Below are 19,521 nucleotides of genomic sequence, written 5' to 3' on the forward strand. Positions count from 1 at the left end.
GATGGTTATGATCTATTTAATTTTTAGATAAAATAATTTTGATCTATCATTTGATAAAAAAATTATTTCATCTATATAAATTAATAAATTAAGTAAATTTATTATTTTAATTATATATATTAATTTTTTTTATTAGAATAAGAAAAGAATTAATAAACGAAGAGAGGTGTATTTATGTTAAGGGTTTATTGTGTGTATATCCTTCTAAATATTTAAATTTATGTGAATATTCTCATAAAATTACTATTTACATATATATCCTCATAATTTTTTTTTTTGCACATCTATCCATAAGAATATTTTAGTCATTTTAATTTTAAACCGTTAATTTTTAATGGTGTTAGATGATATGAGTACGTATGCAAAAAAAAAAAGTTATTTTATGCGGGTATATATGCAGATATCAATTTTGAAAGAATATTTATGTAAATTTGAATGTTTAGGAGGATATACATGTAAAAACCCTATAATAATCTATCTTTGAGTAGTAGAGGTTTCCTTTGCCAGGAAATTAGAGACCTCGTTGGGTTCTCTTAATACGTGGTTACACAAGAAGCTTCAAAATCTAGTTGTTATTGCTTTGATATTTTGAACTGCCGTATGTAAGGAAGAGCTTTCTCTAATGATCCAAGCTACTGTTGTTGCTAGATCCCCTTCCAAGATGATCCAAGCTCCCTTTTAGTTAATTTGGTTGTTATCTTGTCCTAGTTTCAATCTCTGTAGAGCATGATCAAGCCTACAATAAAAAAGCTATTAAGTTTGATATACATTCTTGTACCATTTTCTATCACTTTAACTTGATTAACAATAACATTATTGTAAAAGCACCTTTGAAGGTAAGTCATTGCACATTCACTTGAGACTATGGTAAATATGGGTAGGAGCATTAAAGGACGATATAAAGGCCTCTTGGTCTAATAGCTTTTTATAGGCACTAGATCTGATTTAATTGGCTCCATGAGAGCACTGTGCGCCTAGCATCATGAGCACGTCTAACACTATCCTAGATCATGACCTCCTTTAAAGAAAGGATAAAACCAACTTAGGACACACCCACGATGGTTTGGAACTTGAGTTCAAATCATGCTAATCTGCATTGAGTCACCTTAGTTAATAATCATTCTATGAAGCTATGGTACCACTGTGAAACCAAAAAAATCAAGATGCGGTGAGCTATGAACTCATCTAATTGATTTTGTATGAAAAGTTAAAAGATTAAACAATTCAAAATTAATGGTGGATCATTCAATTTAAACTTTATACCATTGAACATAACCTATATTACAAAAAAAATGTAAAAAACAAACTTTATGTATTAAGATGGTCTCTAATACAAGCATCAAAGAAGCATGAAAATTTACTAGGATCTAATCATCAAAATTAGTGAATTTAAACATACCCATATTTTAAGATGTTTAGATTATGACCAATAAAGTTGATTTTCAATTTATATATTCTATCATGTATTTTAGCATTTAATGAAATTGGTACCTTTCTTTGTCACAATCTCTTGATGCATAGGTTAGAGATTTTCAGTATGATTTTAAGTTCTAGATATTTTTGTAGTTGTAGATGTTCAATGATATGATTCTTCAATTTGACTGATCTATTGTTAAATTTGATATTGTTAAATATATTAGAAGGTTTAATGAGATATATACACAAGTATATTAGATGAATGAGACACATAGACTATGAGCTACACCATATGGGGTATCCCTTCTCAAAATACGCCTAATCTCTTAAACCTCAAAGAAGTTGAGTTTTGAACTTAAGTATTTTGTAAAATCATCAAAAAAATTTATCAACAAGGTAAACTAATTGGCTCTTCATTTATATCAATTTTTTAAAACGGGATAGCATTTGGTCTTCTCTTTAATTGGACAACATTGTACATGTAAAATTTTCTATAGTAGCTAGTAGAGGTAGATTGGAGGCGTCTTTCGTGCCCTAAGAATTGTAAAAGCTTGTGCTAATTAATACTTAAACATTGACAGAAAAAATTATGTTTTATAATATGAATTTTGTATAAAAATTTATTGAGTTATCAACTTTACGAGAAGATGTTGGGCTGATTTTCATTGCAAAACAATACATATTTAGAAACCCCTGAATAATTTCATCCCTAAGTCTAAGTATGACATGCATAGATGATAGTTTAGACAAATGCCTATTTGATATTAAAAATATATATATAGGATGTGTTGTTCAGTAATTAAATATGTAATAAGCGCTCTGTATGTATTACTCGTCTAATTCAGAGGTAAATTACCGGCGATCCTTAAACACGAATCATTTTCCTAGAAAGCTAATCTATTCTTTTTCTATAGAATGATGATTAAGTAGTATTTTTATACAAAATCAACTACATAGTTTAAATCCTATCATATTTAATAATCGAGATTTTTTTCCTGCTCCTCTCTTACATTTTTTAAAAATATTATTTAACAAAATAAAATGTTCTTCTTTATGTGTTGCTTTGTTTCCAAGCAGCAATACCAGCCTATTCTGGCCTTTTCCTTGCATGTTCCAAATTAACAACTGCCCTTCCTTCTCTTCAACAGACCTGTACCCGGGTTCCCCAACGGCTCCAGAAAACTCGTACCATTCGATGGTCCAGCACAAAATCCAGCCAACGACAGCCCTTCTTCGGCCGTCATTGTCCTGTGGACCCCATCGCTGTCTCATAATCCCGGCCATTAAATCAGACGATTCGTGTCGGCCTTTTACAAAAGCCCAAAAGCGAAAGCTCTCCCCAAAGCCCACCCATCATATGACTGTAATGATAATCAAGGTAACCTTGGCCCTTGGGGACCCTTTAATTGTGGACCATCGATTCCGTGGTCCCAAATCAAGCGCACGACAAGATGGGCTTTAAAATCTTTGGTTGTCCCCAAAGCGCCGTTGTCCTGCCTGCCTTTTCAAAAAATTTCTCTAGCGGTGGGCCCCGCTTTTGAATTGGTGGCCTACGGCCCCGGAAAAGTGACGTGGCAGCATCTCAATCGGTTTTCCACCACTGTTCCTCTGCTAGCCCGGTTATGACATCGAGGAGCTTTTCACAACCTGGACCGTCCGATCTTCGATCTGATCTTTTGCACGTAGCGAGAGCCACCCGATTATGGTGGAGACTAATGTAGACATGGACAAACCGTGGTCCACTCGAGCGGGGCCCGCCGTCTGTCACATTTGACAGACGGCGAGCCCCGCTCGAGTGCCGTCAAATCTCAACCGTAGGCTCCACATCACAGGGCTCCTCGGAGTACACTTGCTTCGGGACGCCACGTCTCCGCAGTGGATGGATGGCTGGTGGCTTGCTGTGGATGCGTTCCCAGATGGGATGCCTCGTGATTCGTGCTGGATGGCACGAATTGCCATAATGAGAGGTGTAAGGAATGGGCCCGTGCTCCTTTATTCTGTTCCTGCTTTCTTTTGTGTTCCCGGTGGTGGGTCCCGCCTTGTCCCCCACCTTTCTCTTGTTCCTCAGACCTAAACGTGGACCCTGTATAACGGGACCGCATGGTAATGCTCCGTTTTCTGCGGGACCCATAAGAACGTTTCTGACGATGTACGACGGAATAAGGTGACACGTGGAATGTCTGAAAGGAGTTCCATTTGAGTGGTCCACAGGCCGGGTCGGTAGCCGACACAATCGTCCGGAATGATTTATCCGAAGGATCTAAGCTGACACCCGTGGTCTTAGGCTCTGTCTCTCGGCATCCAAACCCTGTTGGCTTCAAGGCGGTACTCGTCGTTTGGTAGCAAAGGCCATAGAGTTAGCCCCCTTGGTTACTTTCTTTTTGAACCTATAGAACAAAATTAATCTAGGTGTTAGACAATTGCACATGGGAATTGATGAAGTTTTCGTTTTGGTAAATAGGAATTGATGAAGTTTTCAAAATGAAAAGATCATTTCACTCTATAATGGTTGATTGTAAGAAAGCAAATTGCATCTAAGGACACATATGATTCTTCTATTCTTTATATTATTATGATGATGATGATGCTGTTTGTCGATGATTATATTTGGTTCTCAAGATAAATTCACCCAATAATTTGCGGCCATCAAATAATTTGTAGCAATGGTGTTATGATAATGTGGAAGCTGACAAGTCCAAAGAAGGGATTTATCAAGTTCAAAATGCATGCCCGATATAAACTATCATGTTAGCAGGACTTGAGTGCAATTTAGCAACGTAGGATCCTTAATATTTTATGTGATAAAGTTTATTAATTAAATTTTTGAAGTTTAGTCTTGAGAAAGACTTGAGAAAGTGCTAGTTTGTCGAGCTGGTAAAGTTTTTAGTGATTGTACAAGTGATGTCGCCACTTCTAGTGTTTGAGCGGTCCAAAATGTTTGGTAGATAATTACTGCTCATCATATAATCTATTGCCTATAGGTCTAATCTTATAGAAGAAAAAGTAAAATATAAAAGAATAAGAAGAACAAGTCGTAACCTTTTTTGTTTGCGCTTTAGGAGGCAACACATGTGGGTTGTGATTACATGGAAATATTTTGGTAGGAGATAATGTGATGCAGGTTGGTATTGAAGATAAAGAATTGAAAATTTTGAATAAGTGGTGACACTGTATCCATGGTATGCTGAAATGGTACTTGTTATGTCAAAAAGGACTATCTGTCAAATGATCCAAATGCGTGTTCGGATTGGAAGTATTAGCTTTGATGGTAGCAGTTTGCCCACAAATGACCAAATTATGATCAGTAACGTTTTATTTAACAAATTTTGTTAATTTAATATAGATAACTTGCTCCTAAAGGAGATTGCATATACTGTCCTCTTTTCCCGAGGTTTCTATTTTAAGACTCATGAGGATTAAACATGTGGATAGGTTGTGAGTTGCAGAAAAAATACATAAAAATATCTAATGCTACATGATTGATAACTAGTTTGATTTTGAGATTAGTCGTTTGCAGCAATAGCATTTAGCAAGATAGTTAATGGGTCAGAAGGATGGCTTATTGTGGCTGGACACAAGTTGGAATTTGAATTATTACTATTACGTTCAGAAAATGATGGGATAATTTTATTGTTGATAATTAAGACTGGAAACGAAGACCTTAGGTTGCATTAGGTTTCAGAACAAGTAGGAAATGTTGCTTCTTTTGAAATGGTCTATATTTTTTTGGCAAAAATTTCTAAAACAAACTCTAGCTTTAGGTGTCTTTGTCCATTGATAAAAAGAGGCAGAAAAAAATTATTTATGCATTGGTAAGAACAGTGGAGGCAGCAGTAGAAAGGAGCAATTGTTGGAAAGATGGATGTGGTAAAAGCCTATTGTTGGAAGACTTGAAATCACATCACAGATGGTGAGAGAGAGCAGAGGAAATATTTAGTAGCATTGGAACATTTTATTCCATCTAAACTCAAATGCATTTTGGGGGCTTCAACCTGAACGGATTATGTTGTATCTTTGGTGTGAAAGAATAATTCATCTTCTTTCATGACATCAGCCATGGAAATTATACAATGCCACTTCAAGAGCTCTGCGGATAGATGGAAGAAACAAACAAGAGTGCTTTAAGCTATGTAAGATACTATCCAATAGTTCACGTCACGAAAAAAAACAGCCCAAACCCCATCCTAAAAACCTGCAATAGCATTCAAGCAATGTTCTTTATGTCAGATGTTTTTGGTTAACTCTCCATTTCTTTTTTACAACTTCTTGGTTAACTATCAAATTAAAAAAAAAAAAAAAAAAAAGGCTTTGGCACAAAATAAGAAATGGTCCCTTTGATGCATGAACATTTGTTAGGTCATGTTTTAATCATTCTTGGTAAAATCGAATCGATGGCATAGATATTCATAAACAACTATTTTGTAGTTTTTGCAGATAATCTTCCAAGTTTGGTTAAATGATATTCAGTTAATATTTTAATCATCCTTGGTAAAAATTAAATCCAAGGCATAGATATCCATAAAAAACCACTTTAGTGTAGGTTTTTTTTTAAAAATTTTTTTATTGCAGATGACCACAATTTTGGTTTAATAGCAAATGCTAACCGAAGATGGCCATGTTCAACTTTAACTCTTTCAACTTCGTTGCCATGAGCCAGGCCCTGGAATGTCGCAACCCAGGCAGCCTGACAAGCCTAGGTTGTTCCATGACCATTTTCACCTCTAAAATGGACATTCCAATTTTCTTAAATATTAGGTTGCTCATTGCAAGTATGTGGGGACTGCTTAGCGACAGAATAGGGACAGAATAAGCCAGTTATTCCGTCCTATTCCGTCCAAACACCATAAATGGTGGAATAGGTACAGAATAAGCCAGTTATTCCAGCCCATAAACCCCTGTTAACAAGAATAGTGTGGTCGTTAAATCAAAAGTTCCCAAGGAAGGTTGTATGACTGGCAAAAGATAATATAACATTATATTTTTCTTCGAGTGGAGATAATGCAGCATTATGGAAACAAAGTAACATTAAATTGAGGATCAAGAATAGACATTAGAAGAATCTTGTTGGGGTCTACGGGTCATATTTGACTTTTGAAGTGTTTCATGGAGTTTATAAGTTTGATCATAGTAGATGTTGCATTAGTTGAAACGGGAAATTAAGCTACCATCAAATTAATATGATCATTAATTTACAAATACATCTAAGTTATGTAATGATGAAAACTCTCAGCAGTTTTGACTCTAAAAGCCTCCGACAACACTATATATATATATATATATATATAAAAAAAAATATATATATATATATATATATATATAAAAGATAACAATGACAATGACGACCATAATAACAATAATAAATAGAGAGAGAGAGAGAGAGAACAGATTTTTGTTTTTTAAGCTCCCCCTTGTTCTGTACAGTGTAAGGAACAAATTTTCAGTATCTTTTTTTAAACCTTCATCTCGTGCAATAACGTGCACATCTGCTACTGTGATAACCCGGCCTGTTGGGCCTAAAGCCCATTAATCCCATCTAGAAAAAAAAAAAGGGGAAGAAGACTCTCGATCGGAGTCTTCTTCTTTCCCAATTTCGATTGAAAATCGGAGTCCTAGGACCATTGAAGGACCTTAGGATGAGCCCTATAAGAACCCCCCTCCTCTCCTCTGTGAGAGGACATAGCAATCATCGACGATCACCGGTATTTCCTCTCCAATTTCTTCGATTAAAGATGCGGCCCCTCGATTCGTGCTCGTCGCAATTTCTCGCGGACGGGGTCATCAAAGGCTGAGGTAAGCCATTCTTCCTCTTCCTCTTCCTCTCTTCTTTTTCCTGTGCCTCTGTGCACAACTGTCGGCGATGGGTGTCGTCGGATTTCATCGAAGAAGGGACCCCCTGTTTGATCTCTTCTTCTCTTTGATTTTTCGACGTCGATGATCACTGCTGACCACCGACCTTGGCTTCTCCGAACTCGAGAGGGTTGCCTCCTGCCGCCGGCCTTCGCCGTGTCGACTGTGGCCTGGACGGCCGATCAAAGGGAGGGGACGTGTCGGTTCCCTGTTTCGGCCAGGGAAGACCACGGGAAGAAAAGAAAAGAAAAAGGAAGGAAAAAGAAAAAGAAAAGAAAAAGAAAAGAAAAAGAAAAAAATAGAAAAAAAGAAAAGAGAGAATTTTCTCTCTCTTTTCTCTCTCCTCTCTTTATCCTCTCTCTCCAGTTTCTCTCTCTAAATTCTCTTTATTTTCTCTTTCTAGACCTTTTATCTTTTTTTTTTATGAATTTTATCTCTCTAGGATCATTCTCTCTCTCTGATTGCATCATAGACCTTAGGATAAACTTGTGATGAAAATATGATGACCTGAGATTGCTCTGAAATTCATGCAGTAGATTGGATTCCGATCCGATCCCTATTCGAAATTGATAACATCGATCATGGTTAATCTATATTAAGTTACCTTGATATGACCTCTGATGATTTCAATCATGATTACCATTTTTGAAGGATACAAAGATTCTCTCTCCACTTTCTCTTTCTATTTTCTCTCTCATAACCGACTTTTTCTCTCTAAGAAGGTTTATAAATCTTGTACTGAGTCATGCCTTCATCTTTTAGGGGCTCATATTGACTCTAACAAGATGATCCAAAATTACTTGGATATCCGTGCTATATGTCAACCTCATTTGATCATATCAAGTATCTTTCAAATTCATTATTAATGAACTCTATTGATTGATCTTGATCTAATCTGTGCTTCACAATTTCTTGATGAAGTCACTTAAATCTGACCCTTAGATCAGAGACCCTGAATTACCCTGGTATCTGGATGGTCCGACACATCTGATCAATAGTCATCTTTCCTTATGATTTAATCTTATTATATTCATGAAACAAAAATTGATGATGATTTGATATTTTAAATAGGATTAGCTGATTCTTCTAACGAAGTCTGAAGATCTAAGATGAATGAGGTAAGTGGATCTTACGCTCCTTATTTATTTTTAAATAATCATATTTTCATGCAAAGATTATTGTTGATGAAATCATATTTTTCAGAAAATAAGGATCAGCATATGTGATATGAAAAAGTATATTTTGTTATGAACATTGATTTCATGAATATGTCTCATGAAAATAACATATTATGAAGCATGAATTTTATTATTTTTTATTTATATATATGTATGTTTTAAGAAAAAGATATAAGAATTTCAAAGGCTCTCGAATAGCTATGAATGAATTTTTCGGGAAGGTCGATATCCGGAGCTAGCATCCACACGAAACATGATCCCATCAACGAGTATAAAGTTGGCACACGAAATAAAAACTTTGTCGATTAAGAAATATGATCCTGTCACGAGTATAATAGTGATCTTAGTACGAATATCTGGGAGCAATATTTTGAAACTTGATATGAATACATAACAAAAATGATTTATGATTCATGATTGTGAAATATACATGATTTTATGCATACATGATTAATTTATGACTCATTTTATTATATGCTCTATGAAATACTTTATTTTATATTATCTATTATTTTTTAAATATTACATTATCATGAAAAACTTATGCTTGATCCGATAAAGAAGCGCAAGTTTTACTTACTGGGCTAGTGTAGCTCATATTCTTTTTATTTTCTTTTTGTTTGAACAGAAGAATAAGATTAAAACTGGCAAAAGGAATTCAGATTTGGAGATCTGCGATGCAAGCTTGAAAATTTTATAGATGAGGTTTAGATATATGATGATCACGAACTTATAGTAAATAATTATGGATTTTGAGATATGGATTTGTATTTGATTTTGGATTTAGATGCTCTGAATCAATATTGGTTTAATTATCTGATGAATAAAGAAATTGAATCTTTTATTTGATGGATTTTAGATGATTATGATGGATGGGCTTCGTGTTATCGTGGGCTCCATCTCTCAGTAGTATGGCCGTGTTATGTCTCGAATTTGGGGCGTGACATTTTATGATATCAGAGCTTATGTTATGATCAATTGGGATTATGATATAAGTGATTAGAATATGATAGAATAATAATAGAGCTTAGGTTTAAGATCATTGAGATTATGAAGTGATATCAAAATTTTATGCATGATCAATAGGATGTGACAGAGTGGAGTATAATGGATAATATCAGAGCTTAAGATTATGATCATTAAGGACATGATAGAATGATATAAAGTTTAGGTTATGATCACCAGAGAATATGATTTAAGTGGTATTTGAGCTTAAGGTTATCATTATTCGAGATTGTGACTTTAGTGATATTTGAACTTGAGACCAAGATCATGAGGAACATGATAGATATAAAAGAAAGGATTCAATAATTTGGTTTCGAATCAATAGGTATTATGATGAAATTTATGCATAAGTAGCATATGATGTCTATAATAGAATTGACGAGTTATATCTTGGATTTCAATTAGCAGGATTGATCCTAGAATGAAGTGGGAGGTATTGATATATTATGTTGGGTATATTCGATGATATTAGAATGCTAAACCTATATGGATAAAGGACATGATAACTTTGCTGATTTTGATGTTATTTTTTTTCAAAGAAAGGTTGGTTTGAAAGTTGTCTAAATGATTATAAGGTAAATCGAAGGTTAACTCAAATTAATTCTAGACATATTGGATTTTTGAGGAGTGGTGAAGCTGTTGGGAATAGTGTCCCAAAGCCAATCGTCAGCCTGTTGACGGTTGTGCTCGTTTTGTATTAGTACATGAATTATAAATAAATAAAAATTATTTTGGTATTTTTTCATCAAAAATATTTCATCTTCTAATGAACTCCTGTGTTGTGGTGAAGTCCTTAGGACTATTTAGACTCGACAAAGGAGGATTTGTCGCTTAGTCCTTAAACCTGTTCGCGACCAAATGATACGTTGTTACCAAGGACGACAACGTTTATCGAGCATAGGTCGTTGTGTGCCATATGGGTTGGTTGTCCTCATAATCAAGGAGTGTGGAGACACTGGTATGGCATACAGGTGAGATGTAATGGTACATCTGTACCGAACGTGACCGACTCCGAAGCTATTTCTGCTGTCAAGATTTGCTCCGATGGGATATGGGTATAACTGTCCCTCCGACCTGAGACCGCCACGGTGACTTGCAGGCAACTCACTACACTTAGGCACTGGACTACCTGAATTTTTAATTCAGTGATGGAAGGCTGCTGGGTGTAGTCAAGTACTTGACTTGTCGGTGCGTGTGTCAAGATGGGATTGACCACTCCAGTTCAGGAGCTGTGTACAGTCGTGTTTCAATTTAGCAAAACCTTGGCCAGGGTAGTCCTAGTGAGGAGTCACAGGACTAATTGAGTTGAGCACGATTCGGATGATCTCATCATGGTTGACAATTTAACCCTGAGTCGTCCTAAACACAGGGTCAAAAGGGATGAATTATACGGTAACCATATTCACATAGGTTCTGAATGTTGCGATTGCGACTATTTGACCTATCCGGATGTCGGGTACCATTGCTAGATGGTCACTTCGATTAGTACAGAAATTGGTTCCTGTGCTACCGGCTTAGGTTCGAACCTGCGGGGTCACACACATTAGAGGTTCCTTTCTGATCTGATGGCTGATTATGAGTCTTATATGTTTGGGACTCTATGATTGAGAATTAGGATTCTCTGATCATGAGTTCCACACATTTTGGATACCGGGGTCAAAATTTTGAATTTTAAATTTTGAATTTTAAATTTTGAATTTTAAATTTGAACTCTTCGATCAAGATTTCATATTGATGGACTTTGATACCCGATTGCCCATCGGATTTGGATTCAATAATTATGAGAGATTTTATTAGTGATTTGATCACTAATTAACTCAATTTGATTGAGTAATTATTTTTGGATCAAGTCCAATTGAATTGGATTCAGTTGGGTTTGATCCGATTAGGTTAAGAGTTGACCTAATCATCGAGATGGTTTGGTCCCTGATTTGATCAGGGGTTGGGCTTAGTCAATTTTTGATTTGATTAAGATTTTATTGAGCCTAATTAAATCTAATTAAGTTGGATTTAATTTAGTCTAATTGTGCTTAACCTATTTTGATAAGGTTGGTTCAATTAAGATCAAACCACCATTTGAATTTGAATCCCTGCACCACCTTAAATCTCTGCGCCCATTTGAATTCACGAGAAGAAACTTCTCATGAATTTTTTCTCATGCAAAGCCCTTCTCACGCCCACTCTTGTGCACCATATGGATGGATAAAGCTGATTAGTTAACCATTCAAATTCAAAGCGTGTTTGAATTTGAATGGATAACTTATCTCTTTTGCCTTCAAGCTTATCCATCTTGTGCGCCACATAATTCACACGAAAAAGAGTTTCTCATGAAACCTTTCCACGCACAAAGAGTCCACGCCCTTCTCTTCTCACGCCATAAGTGGATAGGGATGAGTTGGTTTTCATTTAAATTCAAATTTGATTTGAATTCAAATGTGTAACCACTTGTCTTTATCCTCTCACGCGGATAAGACACGTTTTGAACTGTTTTAAAAGAGATAGGGAGCTGGGGCGTGCATAGAAAAATTTTGAAAAAAAAAGTGGGGCGTGAGGAAGTCTTATGCGTGAGGTGAAGGTCCAAAACCTTCCGAAAGAAAAAAAAATAAAAGAAAAAAAATTGCTCATTGCAAGTATGTGGGGACTGCTTAGCGACAGAATAGGGACAGAATAAGCCAGTTATTCCGTCCTATTCCGTCCAAACACCATAAATGGTGGAATAGGTACAGAATAAGCCAGTTATTCCAGCCCATAAACCCCTGTTAACAAGAATAGTGTGGTCGTTAAATCAAAAGTTCCCAAGGAAGGCTTGTATGACTGGCAAAAGATAATATAACATTATATTTTTCTTCGAGTGGAGATAATGCAGCATTATGGAAACAAAGTAACATTAAATTGAGGATCAAAAATAGATATTAGAAGAATCTTGTTGGGGTCTACGGGTCATATTTGACTTTTGAAGTGTTTCATGGAGTTTATAAGTTTGATCATAGTAGATGTTGCATTAGTTGAAACGAGAAATTAAGCTACCATCAAATTAATATGATCATTAATTTACAAATACATCTAAGTTATGTAATGATGAAAACTATCAGCAGTTTTGACTCTAAAAGCCTCCGACAACACTATATATATATATATATATATATATATATAAAAGATAACAATAACAATGATGATCACAATAACAATAATAAACAAAGAGAGAGAGAGAACAGATTTTTGTTTTTTAAGCTCCCCCCTGTGCTGTACAATGTAAGGAACAAATTTTTAGTATTTTTTTTTTAAACCTTCGTCTCGTGCAATAACGTGCACATCTGCTACTGTGATAACCCGGCCTGTTGGGCCTAAAGCCCATCCAAAAAAAAAAAATAGGGGAAGAAGACTCCCGATCGGAGTCTTCTTCTTCCCCAGTTCCGATTGAAAATCAGAGTCCTAGGGCCATTGAAGGACCCTAGGATGAGCCCTATAAGAACCCCCCTCCTCTGCTCTGTGAGAGGACATAGCAATCACCGACGATCGTCGGTGTTTTCTCTCCGATTTCTTCAATTGAAGATGCGCCCCTCAATTCGTGCTCGTCGCAATTTTTCACGGACGGGGTCATCGGAGGCTGAGATAAGCCCTTCTTCCTCTTTCTCTCTCCTCTCTCCTTTTTTCGTGCCTCTGTGCACAACTGTCGGCGACGGGTGTCGTCGGATTTCATCGAAGAAGGGACCCCCTGTTTGGTCTCTTCTTCTCTTTGATTTTTCGGCGCCGATGAACACTGCCGACCACCGACCTTGACCTCTCCGAACTCGAAAGGGTTGCCCCCCTGCCGCTGGCCTTCGCCATGTCGGCTGCGGCCTGGATGGCCGATCAAAGGGAGGGGACATGTCGGTTCCCTGTTTCGGCCAGGGAAGACCACGGGAAGAAAAGAAAAGAAAAAGGAAAGAAAAAAGAAAAGAAAAAGAAAAGAAAAAGAAAAAGAAAAAAAATTAAAAAAAAGAGAGAATTTTCTCTCTCTTTCTTCTCTCCTCTCTTTACCCTCTCTCTCCAGTTTCTTTCTCTAAATTTTCTTTATTTTCTCTCTCTAGATTTTTTATCTTTTTTTATGGATTTTGTCTCTCTAGGATCATTCTCTCTCTCTGATTGTATCACAGACCCTAGGATAAACTTGAGATGAAAATATGATGATCTGAGATTGCTCTGAAATTCGTATAGTAGATTGGATCCCGATCCGATCCTTATTCGAAATTGAAAACATCGATCATAGTTAATCCATATTAAGTCACCTTGATATGACCTCTGATGATTTCAATCATGATTGTCATTTTTGAAGGATACGAAGATTCTCTCTCCACTTTCTCTCTCTACTTTCTCTCTCATGACCGATTTTCTCTCTCTAAGAAGATTTATAAATCCTATACCGAGTCATGCCTTCATTTTTTAGGGGCTCATATTGACTCTAACAAGATGATTTGAAGTTGCTTGGATATCCGTGCTGTATGTCAACCTCATTTGATCATATCAAGTATCTTTTAAATTCATTATTAATGAACTCTATTATTAATCTTGATCTAATCTGTGCTTCATAATTTCTTGATGAAGTCATTTAAATCTGACCCTCAGATCAGAGGCCCTGAATTATCCTGATATCTGGATGGTCCGACACATCCGGTCAATAGTCATCTTTCCTTATGATTTAATCTTATTATATTCATAGAATAGAAATTGATGATGATTTGATATTTTAAATAGGATTAGCTGATTCTTCTAACGAAGTCTGAAGATTTAAGATGATTGAGATAAGTGGATCTTACGCTCCTTATTTATTTTTAAATAATCATATTTTCATGCAAAGATTTTTGTTGATGAAATCATATTTTTCAGAAAATAAGGATCAACATATGTGATATGAAAAAGCATATTTTGTTATGAACATTGATTTCATGAATATATCTCATGAAAATAACATGATTATAAAGCATGAATTTTATTATTTTTTTATTTATATATATGTATGCTTTAAGAAAAAGATATAAGGATTTCAAAAACTCTCAGATAGCTATGAATGGATCTTTTCGGGAAGATCGATATCCGGAGCTAGCATCCACACGAAACATGACCCCACCAATGGGTATAAAGTTGGCACACGAAATAAGAACTCTATCGATTAAGAAATATGACCCTATCACGAGTATAATAATGGTCTTAGTATGAATATATGGGAGCAATATTTCGAAACTTGATATGAATACATGACAAAAATGATTTATGATTCATGATTGTGAAATATACATGATTTTATGAATACATGATTGGTTTATGACTTGTTTTATTATATGCTCTATGAAATGCTTTATTTTGTATTATCTGTTATTTTTTAAATATTGCATTATCATGAAAAATTTATGCTTGATCCGATAAAGAAGCACAAGTTCTATTTTCTGGGCTAGTGTAACTCATATTTTTTTTATTTTCTTTTTGTTTGAACAGAGGAATAAGGTTAAGACTGGTAAAAAAAATTCAGATTTGGAGATCTGCGATGCAAGCTTGAAAATTTTATAGATGAAGTTCAGATATATGATGATCACAAACTTATAGTAAATAATTAAAGATTTTGAGATATGGATTTGTATTTGATTTTGGATTTAGATGCTCTGAATCAATATTAATTTAATTATCTGATGAATAAAGAAATTGAATCTTTTATTTGATAGATTTTAGATGATTATGATGGATTGGCTTCGTGTTATCGTGGGCTCCATCCCTCGGTAGTATGGCCGTGTTATGTCTCGAATTTGGGATGTGACATTTTATGGTATCAGAGCTTAGATTATGATCAATTGAAATTATGATATAAGTAATTAGGATATGATAGAATAATAACAGAGCTTAGGTTTAAGATCATTGAGATTATGAAGTGATATCAAAGCTTTATGTATGATCAATAGATGTGACAGAGTAGAGTATAATGGATAATATCAGAGCTTAAGATTATGATCATTAAGAACGTGATAGAATGATATAAAGTTTAGGTTATGATCACTAGAGAATATGACTTAAGTGATATTTGAGCTTAAGGTTATCATTATTCGAGATTATGACTTTAGTGATATTTGAACTTGAGATCAAGATCATGAGGAACATGATAGATATAAAAGAAAAGATTCAATAATTTGATTTCGAATCAATAGGTATTATGATGAAATTTATGCATAAGTAGCATATGATGTCTATAATAGAATTGACGAGTTATATCTTGGATTTAAATTAGCAGAGTTGATCTGAGTACGAGAAGTGTTGACCCTAGAATGAAGTGGGAGGTATTGATATGTTATGTTGGGTATATTCGATGATATTAGAATGCTAAACCTATATGGATAAAGAACATGATAACTTTGCTGATTTTGATGTTTTTTTTTTTTTCAAAGAAAGGTTGGTTTGGAAGTTGTCTAAATGATTATAAGGTAAATCAAAAGTTAACTCAAATTAATTCTAGACATATTGGATTCTTGAGGAGTGGTGAAGCTTACGTAATAAGTTCAAACATAGAAGGTGGATGAAGATTTAATTTTGATGTGCTATGCCTAAGAGATAGTAATGACAAAGAAACCTTAAATTTTACCCTTAATTTTATATGAAATCTAAAAGTTGGATCTATCTTTGATTGATTTAACATACAAAGATATTTTTATTTTTGATAAACTTAGATAATTTGGTAAGTTGAGATCAGAGTACGTAGCAAAAGTGTGGTGGTCTGAATTGATTAGAAATATTAATTCTTTAAATCAAAAGATATTATGAAATACGTTAGTTGTAAATAAAGAAGGATTTTACTGGTAATAAAAGGATGCTAGAGAGAAAATTTATCTGATCAAGGAAAGACTCAAGGCAACACATGATAGACAGAAGAGTTGGGCAGATAGAAAAAGAAGAGAATTGAAATTTTAGGTTGGTGATCATATTTTTCGAAAAATATCACCTACAAAAAGCATCATGAGGTTTAGGGGACATGGCAAGCTGAGTCCACGATATATTGGATCATTTGAAATTTTGAGCCGAGTAGGAGATGTTGCTTACGAGCTCTCCTTACCATCAGATTTATCTAAAGTACACAATGTCTTTCATGTTTCACCACTGAGAAAATTTATACCTGATCCAAATAATGTGATAAAGTATGAGCCATTGCAAGTTCATGAAGACTTAACTTATGAATTGTTTTCCTTTCGAATTGTTGATCGAAAAGAGCAAGTGCTAAGACGACGCATCATTCCATATGTGAAGATTCATTGGAGTAATCATGCAGAGAGAGAGGCTACTTGGGAGCTTAAAGATGATATGAATATGAGATATCCACACTTATTTGAAAATGAAGATATGTTAAAATTTGAGGATGAAATTTTTTTTAAGGGGGGTAGAATGTGATAACCCGACCTATTGGGTCTAAAGCCCATTAAGCCCACCCAGAAAAAAAAAATAGGGGGAAGACTCCCGATCGGAGTCTTCTCCTTCCACGGTTTCAATTGAAAATCGGAGTCCTAGGACCATTGAAGGACCCTAAGATGAGCCCTATAAGAACCCACCTCCTCTCCTCTGTGAGAGGATATAGCAATCACCGACAATCGCCAATGTTTCCTCTCCGATTTCTCCGATTGAAGCCGCGGCCCCTCGATTCGTGCTCGCCATGATTTCTCGCCGGTGGGGTCATCGGAGGCTGAGGTAAGCCATTCTTCCTCTTCCTCTTTCCTCTCTCCTTTTTTCCGTGCCTTTGTGCACAACTGCCGGCGATGGGTGTCATCGGATTTTGTCGAAGAAGGGACCCCCTGTTTGTTCTCTTCTTCTCTTTGATTTTTCGATGCCGACGATCACTGCCGACCACCGGCCTTGGCCTCTCCGAACTTGAGAGGGTTGCCCCCTCTGCCGTCGGTCTTCGTCGTGCCGGCTGTGGCCTGGACGGTCGATCAAAGGGAGGGGACGTGTCGGTTCCTTGTTTCGGCTAGGGAAGACCACGAGAAGAAAAGAAAAGAAAAAGGAAGGAAAAAAAAAAGAAAAGGAAAAGAAAAAGAAAAGAAAAAAAAGAAACAAGAGAATTTTTTTCTCTCCTCTCTTTAACCTCTCTCTCCAGTTTCTCTCTCTATTTTCTCTCTTTAGACCTTTTATCTCTTTTTATGAATTTTGTCTCTCTAGGATCATTCTCTCTCTCTAATTGTATCACAGATCCTAGGATAAACTTGAGATGAAAATATGATGACCTGAGATTGCTCCGAAATTCATGCAGTAGATTGGATCCTGATCCGATCCTTATTCGAAATTGATAACATCGATCATGGTTAATCCATATTAAGTCACCTTGATATGACCTCTGATGATCTCAATCATGATTACTACTTTTGAAGGATACTAAGATTCTCTCTCCACTTTCTTTCTCTACTTTCTCTCTCATGACTGACTTTTTCTCTTTAAGAAGGTCTATAAATCCTGTATCGAGTCATGCCTTCATCTTTCAGAGACTCATATTGACTCTAACAAGATGATCCGAAGTTGCTTGGATATCCGTGCTGTATGTCAACCTCATTTGATCATATCAAGTATCTTTCAAATTTATTATTAATGAACTTTATTGATTGATTTTGATCTAATCTGTGCTTCACAATTTCTTGATGAAGTCACTTAAATCTGACCCTCAGATCAGAGGCCCTGAATTGCACTGGTATCTGGATGGTCCGACACATCCGGTCAACAGTCCTCTTTCCTTATGATTTAATCTTATTATATTTATAGAATAGAAATTGATGATGATTTGATATTTTAAATAGGATTAGCTGATTCTTCTAACAAAGTTTGAAGATCTAAGATGAATGAGGTAAGTGGATCTTACGTTCCTTATTTATTTTTAAATAATCATATTTTCATGTAAAGATTGTTGTTGATGAAATCATATTTTTCAGAAAATAAGAATCAGCATATATATGATATGAAAAAGCATGTTTTGTTATGATCATTGATTTCATGAATATGTCTCATGAAAATAACATGATTATGAAGCATGAATTTTATTGTTTTTCCATCTATATATATGTATGTTTTAAAAAAAAGATATAAGGATTTCAAAAGCTCTCAGATAGCTATGAACGAATCCCTTCGAGAAAGTCGACATCCGGAGCTAGTATCCACACGAAACATGGCCCCGTCAAGGGGTATAAAGTTGGCACATAAAACAAGAACTCTGTCGATTAAGAAACATGATCTTGTCACGGATATAATAGTGACCTTAGCACGAATATCTGGGAGCAATATTTCGAAACTTGACATGAATACAAGATAAAAATGATTTATGATTCATGATTGTGAAATATACATGATTTTATGCATACATGATTAGTTTATGACTCGTTTTATTATATGTTCTATGAAATGCTTTATTTTGTATTATCTGTTATTTTTTAAATATTGCATTATCATGAAAAACTTATATTTGATCCAATAAGGAAGTGCACGTTCTATTTACTGGACTAGTGTAGCTCATATTCTTTTTGTTTTCTTTTTGTTTGAACAGAGGAATAAGGTTAGGACCGGTAAAAGAAATTCAGATTTGGAGATCTACGATGCAAGCTTGAAAATTTTGTAGATGAGGTTTAGATATATGATGATCACAAACTTATAGTAAATAATTATGGATTTTGAGATATAGATTTGTATTTGATTTTAGATTTAGATGTTTGAATCAATATTGGTTTAATTATCTGATGAATAAAGAAATTGAATTTTTTATTTGATGAATTTTAGATGATTATGATGGATTGATTTCGTGTTATCGGCTCTATCCCTCAGTAGCATGACCGTTTATGTCCCAAATTTGGGACGTGACAGCTACCACTTTAATAATATCATGCTAATACAAGTATGATAGGTAAGGAGAGTCTCGTTAATAAGATGTCAATAATATATAATGGGCAACCTGCAACCGAATGAAACAAGGTTCATGGACCAAATATATGTCATAAGACAAAATCCAAAAATGGACAATTTGCATACCAATCCTGCTGCTGCATGAACTCTACAGTAGGAAATGATGCATGCCTGTCTGTGAACTCCA

This window comes from Elaeis guineensis, chromosome 10 (genome assembly GCF_000442705.2).
Source record: "Elaeis guineensis isolate ETL-2024a chromosome 10, EG11, whole genome shotgun sequence".
Taxonomy (NCBI): domain Eukaryota; kingdom Viridiplantae; phylum Streptophyta; class Magnoliopsida; order Arecales; family Arecaceae; genus Elaeis; species Elaeis guineensis.